At 40.5% G+C, this 12,009-nt stretch overlaps 1 protein-coding gene across 2 annotated transcripts in view; it reads right to left on the bottom strand.

Moving 5' to 3' along the window:
- The window catches only part of HMCN1 (hemicentin 1), a 433,480-nt gene that overhangs the window by 298,203 nt on the left and 123,268 nt on the right, over nucleotides 1-12,009 (bottom strand). The window contains exon 7 of one of the 2 annotated variants that reach the window (XR_005558451.1): nucleotides 8,111-8,552. The exons of the other annotated variant lie outside the window; for it this stretch is intronic. The gene's annotated coding sequence lies outside the window, so the exon portion shown is untranslated. Of the gene's footprint in view, nucleotides 1-8,110; nucleotides 8,553-12,009 lie in introns of those variants that run through there. 2 annotated transcript variants of the gene reach the window in all.

Genomic DNA, 12,009 nt, shown 5'->3' with positions numbered 1-12,009 from the left:
TTCAAATCAAATTACACCAGGTCATTTAATTTCCCGATAGGTTTTTATGTTTTTATTTTTCATGAGCTGTTTCCTACTAGGTACAAAACATTCACGCTAAAAATGAATTCCTAAAGAGATAGATTGCTACCTGTTTTGAAGCTGTGTAGGAAATTACATTTTTCAAAAAAAATCATGCTAAAATGGAATGTCAACATAGGGATATATTATCAAGTCAAATGCAAATTAGGAGAGAACCAGACAGTCATCTCCAATTAATATCTCAATTCTCACCTGTATCCTACTCCTAAACTTCACTGATTCTCTTTCAGTTAATTAATTCCATTCCTCAATCCTCATTTCTTAAATACATAAAATCTAAAATAAAATACTCAACTCAAATGCACAACTCAAGAGAAAATGTCAACATATCAGAGGGACGGGAAGATGGTAAAACAGAGGAGACAAAGTACGGTTAGAAAGAAGAGATGAGGTAGAAGGAATGAATAGGCAGAGTTGAGGAAAGATATACTAAGTATTTGACAGCATGAGGAAACAGAATGAACCTGGAAAAAAATGGGTACTGGGAGAATGAAGGAAAAAGGTGCTTTGTACTCCTGAAGTTGTATCTATAGATACTTAATGTTACATATATATCTGCATATACAGTACACACCCATGCAGCTGAAGCAGAGGTGGTCATACTAGGACCTTTACTCTGTGTGTCACTGACAAAATTGTACCTGTAAAAGTTGATCTTGCCCAAATTATTTAATCTTTTAGGAGAATATGTGTTTTCCCCCCCACACACACACTCTTCCTCCATGAATGAAAACATTAAGTTTAAGCTTTGCTTGTTATAACAAGGAAAGGTGATTTTTTTTTTCAAGCTGGCTTGCAGCCTTCAGAGTCTGCCAATTTCATTTCTGTTGGAAGGGACCTTGGAGGTCATCTAGTCGAACCCCCTGTTCAAGCAGGAGTCCCTATTTCAGATAAGGGGCTGTCCAGTCTCTTCTTGAAAACTTCCGGTGATGGAGCACCTACAACTTCTGAAGCCAAAGTTGGTTGATTGTTCTCACTGTCAGAACAATTCTCCTTTGAAATTTCTAGGTTGAATTTCTCCTTGATCAGTTTCCATCCGTTGTTCCTTGTCTGGCCTTTAGGTGCTTTGGAAAATAGGTTGACCCCCATGCTCTCTGCGACAGCCTCTCAAATATTGGAAGACTGCTATCATGTCTCCCCTGGTCCTTCTCTTTGCTAGACTAGCCATGCCCAGTTCCTGTAACCATTCTTCATATGTTTTACCCTCCAGTCCCCTAATCATCTTTGTTGCTTTTCTCTTCACTCTTTCTAGACCAGGCATGTCAAACTGCCAGCCTGTGGACCAGATGCGTCAAGACAAAACCGCCCCTACCCCATTGCTGGCAATGGGGAAAAAGTCACGATACATCACGTGATGTCGCGAGTTTGATATGCCTGTTCTAGACTATAAACTCTCATGTTTCTAGGAAATAGATCTTAAACTCTAGGAAATGGTTTTGGAGCCAGATCTACGGGGAAGTTTCTATGACAATCAAAATCTGCTTATTGCCTTACTATAATGGACATGTGGCTGATCACTGTTGGAATAGCCAGCTGAATTAAGTAGGATTGGAGCCAATTCAGTGTTATGTTCTCAACAGCCCTGGACTGACCATTAAGCAAAATAAACACTACAAAATAAGGCAGGAAGGAAAGAAGAACACCATAGATGTTTCCCCCACAAGATATCATGTTCTTAAGTCTTTCACTCCCATACTTAATTTTAATTTTTAGGACTTAATGAATCTCTCTCTCTCTCTCTCTCTCTCTCTCTCTCTCTCTCTCTCTCTCTCTCTCTCTCTCTCTCTCTCTCTCCCCCCCCCCTCTCAGTCAGGAATGGCACATCACTTTTGAAATCTTGCTAAGAAAAGTGCAGGGACTAATCCAGGCAGATGTCAGGAGTCAACACTGATTGGAAGGGACAAAAGAAGAAAAAAAGATATAAAAATCAATCCTTTATACATATCAGCCACAAGATGGCACCATAGATCTAGATAGAGGAATTTTCTATAAACCACCTCTTATGCCTACGTTAACCATAGACATGAAATCTGGACATTTTCAAAACACAGATGAAGGGCTTGTAATTAAAGGTCAATGCTATTGCCTCCTGGGAAGAATGAGCCAGGATTTGAAATCCTTTCTCTCCAAGTAAAAAACAACTGCAGTCAAAGAACATGTGTGCTTTTCAGGAGCAAAAATCCAAATAGCAGCTAGAATACATATTTTCAAAAATGGAAATATTTGTTAGGTGTAACCCAAACTTATGATTCTCCCCCTTCTATTTCATCATTGATTATGTAGATTTCATGCTGTTCAATACAGATTTTTTTTCTTCTCATCTTTGTTTTTGTTATGTTGTCGGATGAAGACAGAAGTTTCCTACAATTTGATGCATCTTTTTAGGAGAATAACAAATCCTGAATTTGGTGTATCTGCTTCAGATAAATGCCAGACTTCAGAACTGAAACATTTTCCCCAAGATCTCTTATGAGGCTACGGAAAGGAGTAAGGCTTGGTAGTAAGAGGACAAGAAATAAGAGTTAAGGCACAACAGCAGTAACTGAGGGATCTAAGAGTCCTGGTGCACAATTACTTAAGTATGAACCAGCAGGGTGCTGCAGCTGCCAAAAAGGCCAATGCAGTCCTAGGCTGCATCAAGAGAGGTATAGTACCAATATCACCAATATTACCAGTACTAATAACAGTATTAGTACTGTTTTATACTACACTGATAAGACCACACTTGGAATACTGTCTCCAGTTTTGATCACCAGAATACAAAAAAGATGTTGAGACTCTAAAACAGTGATGGAAGTTAGCCCAGAGAAAGAAATATTAAAAAGGGCAGAAAAATATATTTTTCCTCAAAAGGACTTTTTAAAACCAAACCTGGCCCCAAATCTATCTCTCTGCCCCAAGCAAGACTTTAGCCCTATACAAATGCAGATGTAAAACCATCAGAAAGTTGAAGCCAGAGCAATCAAGAAGACAAAAGAGAAGATCTGCATACCCCACCCAAACTCTAGGAGTCAGCCCCATCACCTGGGAAGCAGGATATGATAATAGAATTAAACCACAGATATCAAGGCCTAGACAAACACTCAGAAACAGCCTCAAGGTTCATGCCACAGGAACAGGAAACTATTCCAAACAAGGCTAGAGGGGGTATAAAAGCCTACTGCCCCATGTGCTCAGCCCTTCTCGCTCCTCTGCACTTTCCTGAAGAACCATCTTTCTGCAATAAACTGTAACCTTCTTCCCAAAGTAGTCGCCATGTTTGCTTATTTATTCCCGGCTTGGATGAACCAGGATGAAGACTTTACTTCTAACAATTTGGCACCCCGAGATGGGACTCCAAGCTAACCTCTCCAATGGACTGAGACTGGTAAGCCTCATCTTGCCGGCAGCAGACCCCCTTGTGTCTGTGGATGGGTCTCCCAGGCCTTACCCATGTGGAGCTAGGGTAGTAAAGGGAGTTTTGAGAGTTTGAGCTCAAGGGCTGCTTTGGAAAGAAGATGAAGGTGAGTACCTCTAAATTTTAAGTTTAAAGCCCAGGGGAACAAAGAAAATGTGTGTATTTCTGTTTGTGTGAGTGAGAAGATCTTTTTTTTCCCAATCACAGTTGGATTTTGCTGCTTCTGGTCTTTCCTAGCCGCAGAAAGGATCTGTTTAATTGGCAGAACCTGGAAAGCATGGGGGTTGGCCAGAGCACAGAACCTTTTGTTAGGGAAAAGGGAGAGGCTGTGTGAAAATGAAATGGAATGAGTGAATGAAAGAATTGGATTTGGGCAACTAGCTGGTAAGGCCCTGTAAGCAAAGCAAAGTTAGGAAATTAAGCCTCAAGAAGGGAGCGACCACCTACCTCCGAGAGCAAGTGGAGGTGCCCACGGACATTAGAGGCGTCCGTAAATGGTGGGGTAAAGCCGGACGGTGGAAGAGTAGCCCGTACCTTCTGAGGGAAACTGGAAGGTCTCTGCAGACCCTTTTTTGGTCTGAAAAAGTGGAGGATCCCTCGGAGGAGCCCACAAACTCTGAGAGGGATCCAGAGAAGCTCCGTGAGTCCCCTTTTTTTGGACTCACAAAATCGTGATAGTAGGAAGAAGTCTCACAAGGAGACTTCTGACGGATCGTGCCCTTTAGTGGTAGGGAAATCCCATTATAGAAACATGGGAAGTTCTAATTCAAGGGCGGAAGTAGGTTTCCCGGTTGAGAGCTTGCTCGTGGCCTGGGACAGGAACCAGTTACCTGTCCAGGCCAGAATGGAAAAGAGGTAGGTAAAGAAACTATATGGGGGAAAAGAAAAAAAAATACAGACTTTGCTTAGGGCCTTGCTGGGAAACCAATTTGGCTAAATAAGGGTACTTAAAAGGGAAAATAAGAAATAGTGATTCTCTCTCTCTCTCTCTTCTCTATGCAACCACATGGTATGTTTAAAATGTGTGCCTTCCCTAACTTGAGTTATCTGAAATTTATGGTGGGAATGACTAGGATGTGTAAAACTAAGACTTCTGTTCGCTTGTCTTTGTGTATATATGTTTGTCAAAGTCTGTGTGAGAGGTAAATGTGACTGTTAACTGTTTCAAATCCAAAGAAAAAAAAAGAATTTTAAATTCTGCTAGAAATTATGCTTAAAAATAAGCCACAAAAAGGAAATACCTCACTCTGTTTGTCTGGCCAACAAACAGAGTGAAGAAAAAAAAATGTGTTTGTTTGTTTGTTTGTTTTTCTCTGTCTCTGTGTACGCTCAAGAACAGCCTTAAGTTACTAGGAGGGATTGCTTTAAGTTTATCTGTTGGAAAAGTTTCACTTGCATTTACTGTAAGTGTTTTATCTATCCTTTTCCTGAAAAATGTGTGTTTATCTACAAGAGCCTTTTGAAGCTCAAGTCTGCTTGTGTGGGGAAATAATTTTCCTAAGTTACTTTTCATATCCTAAAACTTACTGATGAAACTACTATGAAACTTTTCTGAAACAAATAAGCATTTTCTAATCTCTAAAATAATGTGGTCTATTTTAGAATAAATGTTCTCCTACCCTTGGCAAGTTGCACATCTTAAAATATTAGGCTTTTAAAATTATTTGGAGTTTTCAGCATTTTCAAACTGCCTGCAAGCTACCCCCCTTCCAATTCTTTTCCTGCCCTTTGTTCTCCATACCTTTTGTCTGCCTCTCCTGGTAGAGTCCACCCAGAAAGCGGGGGGAGACCTTGTTCTTGTATTTTTCAGCCCTGAAACCCTCTCCCAAGCCTTTGGAAGCAGAACACACAGACCCAGATGCTGCCTCCATCCATTTGAGCCATGGAATTGAGTTTTGAATCCAGCCATCCACTAAAAAGCCACCATGCAATCTGAGTGGGGAACATCTTCCCAAGTCCTACCATTTACCCAGATGCCTGTGAGAGCTGCAGAAGGAAGGTGGTGCCATGTGAAGCCTCAGAAGAGAAAATTAGACTGTGGGGGGAGGGTGGAAACTCATTGTAAACTTTTCTTTCTTGCCCCATTTGTATTGTAACAAGCCAGTTGAATGTATTAATGGAGAGATGGCATTTAGAAATAGGTGGCAGAACAAGTACTGAACACCTTGGACTTCTATCTGGTGGGAGGGAAAATTTATCCAGAATGTTTGTATTGACTATTTTGTAAAAGTGCACACACACACACCATTCAGAATCATACTTGAATCTATCCCCTCCACCTACCTTCAGTAAAGTTCCTCAGGCTGATTTTTGCTCTATTGCACCAAAGCTTGGGATCAACTTCCAACAGATAACAAGGGGGAGGGAACTAGGCCCCCTCAGGTGATTTGCAATTCATATGCCCTGACTAAGGAAGCAACAGGAAAAATCCCAAACTTCAGCCCTGAATATCTTGCACTGGTAAGCCCAGATTGGGATTCCTAGAACTCAGTATGTGCAATTTAAAGAAAAATTTAATAGCCTGGCATAACTGACTAACCTCAGTTGGGCATTACAAACCTGGATGCACTGAATTAAGAGCTAAGGCAGGAAACAACCCTTGAAATTGGGCAGCCAGTGGTCATGTACTAAGGAAAACCATGGCTGTGAAGAATTTTGGGAGGTATACAAACCTGACTGAAAGCTAAAGGTGATATCCAACATTTGAAAATGATTGGCACAGAATATTGGACACTATAAATTTCTTTTCCACTTAACAAAATTTTGCCCTGACTTTTAGAACTTTATGGGTGCAAGCTCCCCTTTTGGGAGCCACTAAAGGGATCTTTTTCTGCTGCCTCCATTAATGTCTTTTTTTTTTTTTTTTTGCTTACCAGTTTAAAAGCTTGCCTACCAAGTCTCCCTGACCAGATCAATTTTAATGTTGTGCCAATAAGTGTGTCATAAATTCACACTTAAGGCACAAAGCGGGGATTGATGGAAGTTAGCCCAGAGAAAGAAATATTTACTTCTAACAACAGACATGTCAAACACAAGGCCCGGGGGCTGGATGCAGCCCATGAAGTGGTTTCATGTGGCCCACAAAGCCATCCTGGAAACAGCGAGGGACCAGCCCCTGCCTCCTCAGCCCCACCCCCTGGGTGCATGCTGGGGAGGTGTCACCCTTTATGAGGAATGAAGAAATGCACCATCGCCTGGAAGTGGCCAGCAAATGGCCCTCGCCTACTTCACATATCCGGGTTGATGGGCTCTGCCCTGGTCCCACTCTTTTCTGCCAGAGACCCTCAGATCTGTCCCACTCCTGCCCAGGCCCCTACAGGCACGCTTGATGTGAATGATGTAGAGTTGGCCACGCCCACCCAGTAGACCACACCCACTCCATTCATGCCCACCCAATAGGCCGTACCCACCCAGCCCCCCCCAAGGGCAACTGCAATGCTGATGCGGCCCTCAATGAAATTGAGTTGGTCACCCCTGCTCTAAAAAGAGTGAAGAGAAGAGCAACAAAGATGATTAGGAGATTGGAGGCAATACTGTAGGATAAACACTTGCACAAAGTGCAAATGTCTAGTGGTTTAACAAAGACTAGGGGTGACATGATAGCAGTCTTCTAATATTTGTGGGGCTGTCATAAAGGAGAGTCGACCCATTTCCCAAAGCACCTGAGGGCAAGACATGAAGTAATGAATGGAAGGTTAACAAAGAGACATCTAACCAAAGAATTAAGGAGAACAATTAATTGCTGCCTCCAGTAGTTGTGGGTGCTCCATCATTAGAGGTTTTTAAGAGAATTGTCCAGAGTTGTAGAGGGTGTCCTGCTTGATCAGAAGACCTCCAAGGTCCTTTCCGACTCTGCTATTCTGTTTTCCAAAGGGGATTTATTTTGACCATTGTAGCTCAAAAGTTCAAAAGCATTCAGTTTTTCAGAGTATGTTGGGAGAGAGATACTGACTTAATTTATTATAGAACTATGATTTATAATTTGCTAGCCTAAACTCCCAGAAACAGAAACATTAAAAAAAGATTTAATGAGACCTAAGAGTATTGGATGTTTGCTTCTAAAATGTTTCTTGTTTCCTTCATGTCTGTTCCTTCCCTTAACCCTATATTAGGTTTGTTTTGTGATTTTGGTGCCAGCACATCTGCTCTTCATTCCTTATAACCAGGCCTTTTCTACCCTTAGTTGTGTCCAGTGGTGGGATTCAGATATGTTAACAACCGGTGCTCTGTGTGGATGCCGCTTCTGGCATCCTGGGCAACAAAAAAATTAGCTACCGGTTCTGCCAAACTGGTGCGAACTGGCTGAATCCCACCATTGGTTGTGTCTATGACTTGCAACAATTTCACAGCAGCTTATATACACACCTATAGGGTACAGAGAAAATCAATTACTTTTGCCTCACTAAAATATGAAGCTTCACCTCCCACAAACAAACATTGCAGCTTTCCTGTATTAACTAGGCTTCTGGTTTTGCACTACCCCAGTGCTACATATAATTTTCACAATAACAGACAACAAAATCTAAGAACAAAAAGCCTGCTTTCTGGATTTTTCTCTTTCTCTCAGACTCTGAACTGAAAAAGGTTGCTTTTATACAAAGCCATCTATTCATATGCAATGTACCAGAAAGATCCACTTCATGGGCAGGTTTTATTCAGCTAATGGAAATGTTCATTCAACAGTTTTACAGAGCTCGATCATGGAGTGAAAATAACCAGCCATCTAAATTGTTTCTAATCTGATCTACCTCTTGGAGCTGATGTACTGTATATCTGGAAAGGGGACAGAAATATGGCCAGCAGAATTTTTGTTTTAAAAATGAAATGTGCAACCCAAATTGTAATTACAATAGAATGGCACTTGCAGTCACTCTCAGTGCAAACGCCAGATTTTATTTTAAAAGATCGTATTGCACCAGGGTGATTGATAACTCATTGACCCAGGGCAAATATTCTTCACTTGAATTGCTGCCCTGCAACATACTCTTCTCACTTGGCTGAAGCACAGTAATTTATTTTTAGTCCTTCTGCTGATAAAGTTTCCATCTTGCATTGTCCTATTCCATGGAGTCACCTACAATGATAAACAAAAATATGGTGTAACATACCACAGATCTTCCATCTTGTACATAGCATGATGTTGTGTATTGGCTTTCTGCAAAAGATATTATCTTCCTATTAGATTGTAAGAGTTTTCCAGTATTTATAGCGACTTTCATATAAACCTTTTAATATACAAAAGCAGTAATTAATTATCCAGTCTTATAGGGTAAAACCATATAATAACACAATCTTTCCTGTTTTATCTCTCTTTTATTTCCTCCTCTCCACTCCAGTTGCTTTGAAACAGAGATAATACATTTCAGAGAGAGCTGGAGGGGGAGGGGAGAGAAAGAAATGTTGTTTTTGCAAAGTATGGTTCTTCGAGTAGGACTTTATTCCCTTAGGATTTGTGGAGGATAAACATCCATGTTTAGGATTTTTCCTGAAATGATCTCCATCATCCTCTTTTGGGGTCCTGATGTGCACTGAATGGTTTGTAAGAAAAAATAATGGCAGTTTGTTTGCCATTTTGAAATTTAAATTGACACCTTTCAGCTTTTCTATTATTATATATTAGAACTGACTTTATGAAAAAACAAATAAACCCTTCATATATTTTGACTACAACTTTCTCAATCCCTTGTCATTAGATTAGCTGATCGGAGGTGATGAGAGTGGACATTCAAATCATCTGAAGGTTATCACCTTCTAACTGGATACCTTCTATCCTGGAGGCATTTTAAATTAGGCAATGCATATGAGATTGTTGGTTTTAGGGGAGTTATACAATTAGTATGTGTGATTTGGATATGGCGGGGTTTTCTGCAGGCTTCCTTATTTCCTTTCTCTGATATGCCTCTGAGATGCATATCAATCAATCTTTGTGTAATCTCAATGAATATATGTTAAGGATCATAAATAAGAGATTGTTACCCTGTTTCGACTTTTACAAAAGCATTTTGACTCACAATTGATTCAAGAAGGATTAATTGACTAAGGAGCAGCTTATAGTTGTGTATTTTTATGAGGTGTCATACGATGTAAAATTACAGGTCAACCCAGTGCAAGAGATGGTAGCACAAATCAAGATGCAAAAGAAGGCATCTACCCCCGGCTCCTGCTTCACCACAGTCTTCCACTTGGTTCTTTACAGGTCTTATTTCAATGTTTGGGGTCTGACTTGGAGCTATTTAATCTGAGAAGTTCTGAGTCTCTGGTTTTCATATTTCTCAAACTCCCCTATGCATTCTTGGACTAACCTCAGCTTTTAGATGTATCCTGACTCGATAAAAGTAATTTTTACATTTTGCATAATTTTCCCACAACCCTTTCATCCTGGAATATGGTCACCCTTCATAAAATACTGAGATTTTCATGATCATGCAAGAAATCACACTTCAAGGCCTTGGCAGAGAAATGCATCAGTAGGTGCAACTAACTTCTTAACTAAGAAGAACAAATGTGAGGTAAGTATTGTGCCAGGTTGACAGTACTATGAAGCATTTAACTGAGAAAAAAAATTAAAATATTCATGAACTCTTGTGTTCTGGAACACAACTGGAAACATACAGGAATACTGCATCCCGTTTTGGTCACCACGATGTAAAAAAGATGTTGAGACTCTAGAAAGAGTACAGAGAAGAGCAACAAAGATGATTAGGGGAGGCTAAAACATATAAGGAACAGTTGCTAGAATTGGGTATGTCTAGTTTAACAAAGAGAAGGACAAGGGGGGACATGATAGCAGTATTCCAATATCTCAGGGGCTGCCATAAAGAAGAGGGAATCAAGCTATTTTCCAAAGCACCTGAAGGCAGGACAAGAAGCAACGGGTGGAAACTAATCAAGGAGAGAAGCAACCTAGAACCAAGGAGAAACTTCCTGACAGTGAGAACAATTAATCAGTGGAACAGCTGCCTCCAGAAGCAGTAAATGCTCCAACACTGGAAGTTTTTAAGAAGAGACTGGACAGCCATTTGTCCGAAATGGTGTAGGGTTTCCTGCCTGAGCAGGGGATTGGACTAGATGACCTCCAAGGTCCCTTCCAACTTTACTACTATTATTATTATTATAGGGCAAGGTCTATTTTGCTTTCACATGTGTTTCAAACCAAGAAAAGAGACTCTCTAGACAGCACAGCATTCAACTGGCAAAAAGTGCTCATTGGCATAGAATGTGTCCCCAAATGGCTCTATTATTGTATGTTGCTGTTACCCAACAATCTCTAAATGATTTTTAATCATTTAAGCATATTACTCATTACAGCTTCAGATAAAACATGTCAGGATGAATTGGGTACAATCTGCTTCAACCAAGTTTCCTCTCCTGCCTTATAACTTCACTTATTCAGCTAAATTAGAATCTGTGGTACAAGCTCTGCAAGCTATTCACCAGGCTATTTGATCATGTACAGCAGGGGTCCCCAACCTATGGGCCCTGGGAATAGCTGGTGAGCCCCAGCCCCATTTGCATATGTGCGGGGATGCTAGCACTGCCAATGTCACGTGGGTGCCAGTGGCCTGTTTGTGCATGCGCAGGGTACTAGTGTGTGTGCCATGGGTGTGTGCAGCCCACTTGTACACGCTGGTGCCACTGTCATGCATGCAGCTATTTGCGCATGCATGCACGGAACTGTGCATGCGCACATTTCCCTGCTGCTCCCTTGATTTCCGGGCCACCAAGCTGGAAAGGTTGGGAAACTCTGATGTACAGTATTTTGTTGACAAAGAAAAAATCAAAGAATTCCAAAAGAACTGTTTCTGAAGTTCAGAAATAGAAAACAAGTTAGGTATCAGCTTATGAATTCCCAATGTACCATGCTGAAATATCACTCAGCTGTGGAAGAGTACTTCAATCAATAAATCTATGTACCATAGCTAGACTTGGTAGCCTCATTTTGCTACAAAAAAAGCAAAACATCCGTTTCTTCCACTTCATCTAGTAAAGATGGTAAAAAAAATAGACAAAAATTATTTAAATACCAGAAAAAGGGGAAAATGTATGCCATATGTGAAATTTAGAAGCTGAAACATTCAGCTGGTTTGAAACTTTTCTAATATTGGAAAATGGAGTTCCAAACGTGCTACATTATATTGATCTGATTTTTTCAATTCAGCAAATTGTAGTGATTGCTCTGATAATACTAGTAACACCTGTATAGTGGAAAGGTCATTTAGTACAATGAGAAGGGTATAAATGCAGTTGAGATAGCAATGAAATGCTATCTCAATTACTAAACTTTGCATGATCACAGAAAGATGAATTGAAACAGCCACAAACTAGTCCGAAAATTAGTTTGTATTGAGAAATTTGGAGAAACTTTCAGATGTTTACAATGTCAGTTTCATAAGTGCATAACTGTCCTTGGAGCTGGGTGGGGAATGTAGATTTTAGGATTCTTTATTTTTCTAATCCCATCAGCTTCTGTGGGAGCTGTGGCTGAAGGTGTTTTGCTTATGAATAGGCAAATAGGGTGGCCCATTCTTTCT

This window comes from Crotalus tigris, unplaced genomic scaffold, assembly GCF_016545835.1.
Source record: "Crotalus tigris isolate CLP2741 ecotype Arizona unplaced genomic scaffold, ASM1654583v1 scf7180000018938.1368258, whole genome shotgun sequence".
NCBI classification, from domain to species: Eukaryota; Metazoa; Chordata; class Lepidosauria; order Squamata; family Viperidae; genus Crotalus; species Crotalus tigris.
The sequence above is the reverse complement of the archived record's forward strand: the minus strand, read 5'-3'. Positions and strand labels throughout refer to the sequence as shown.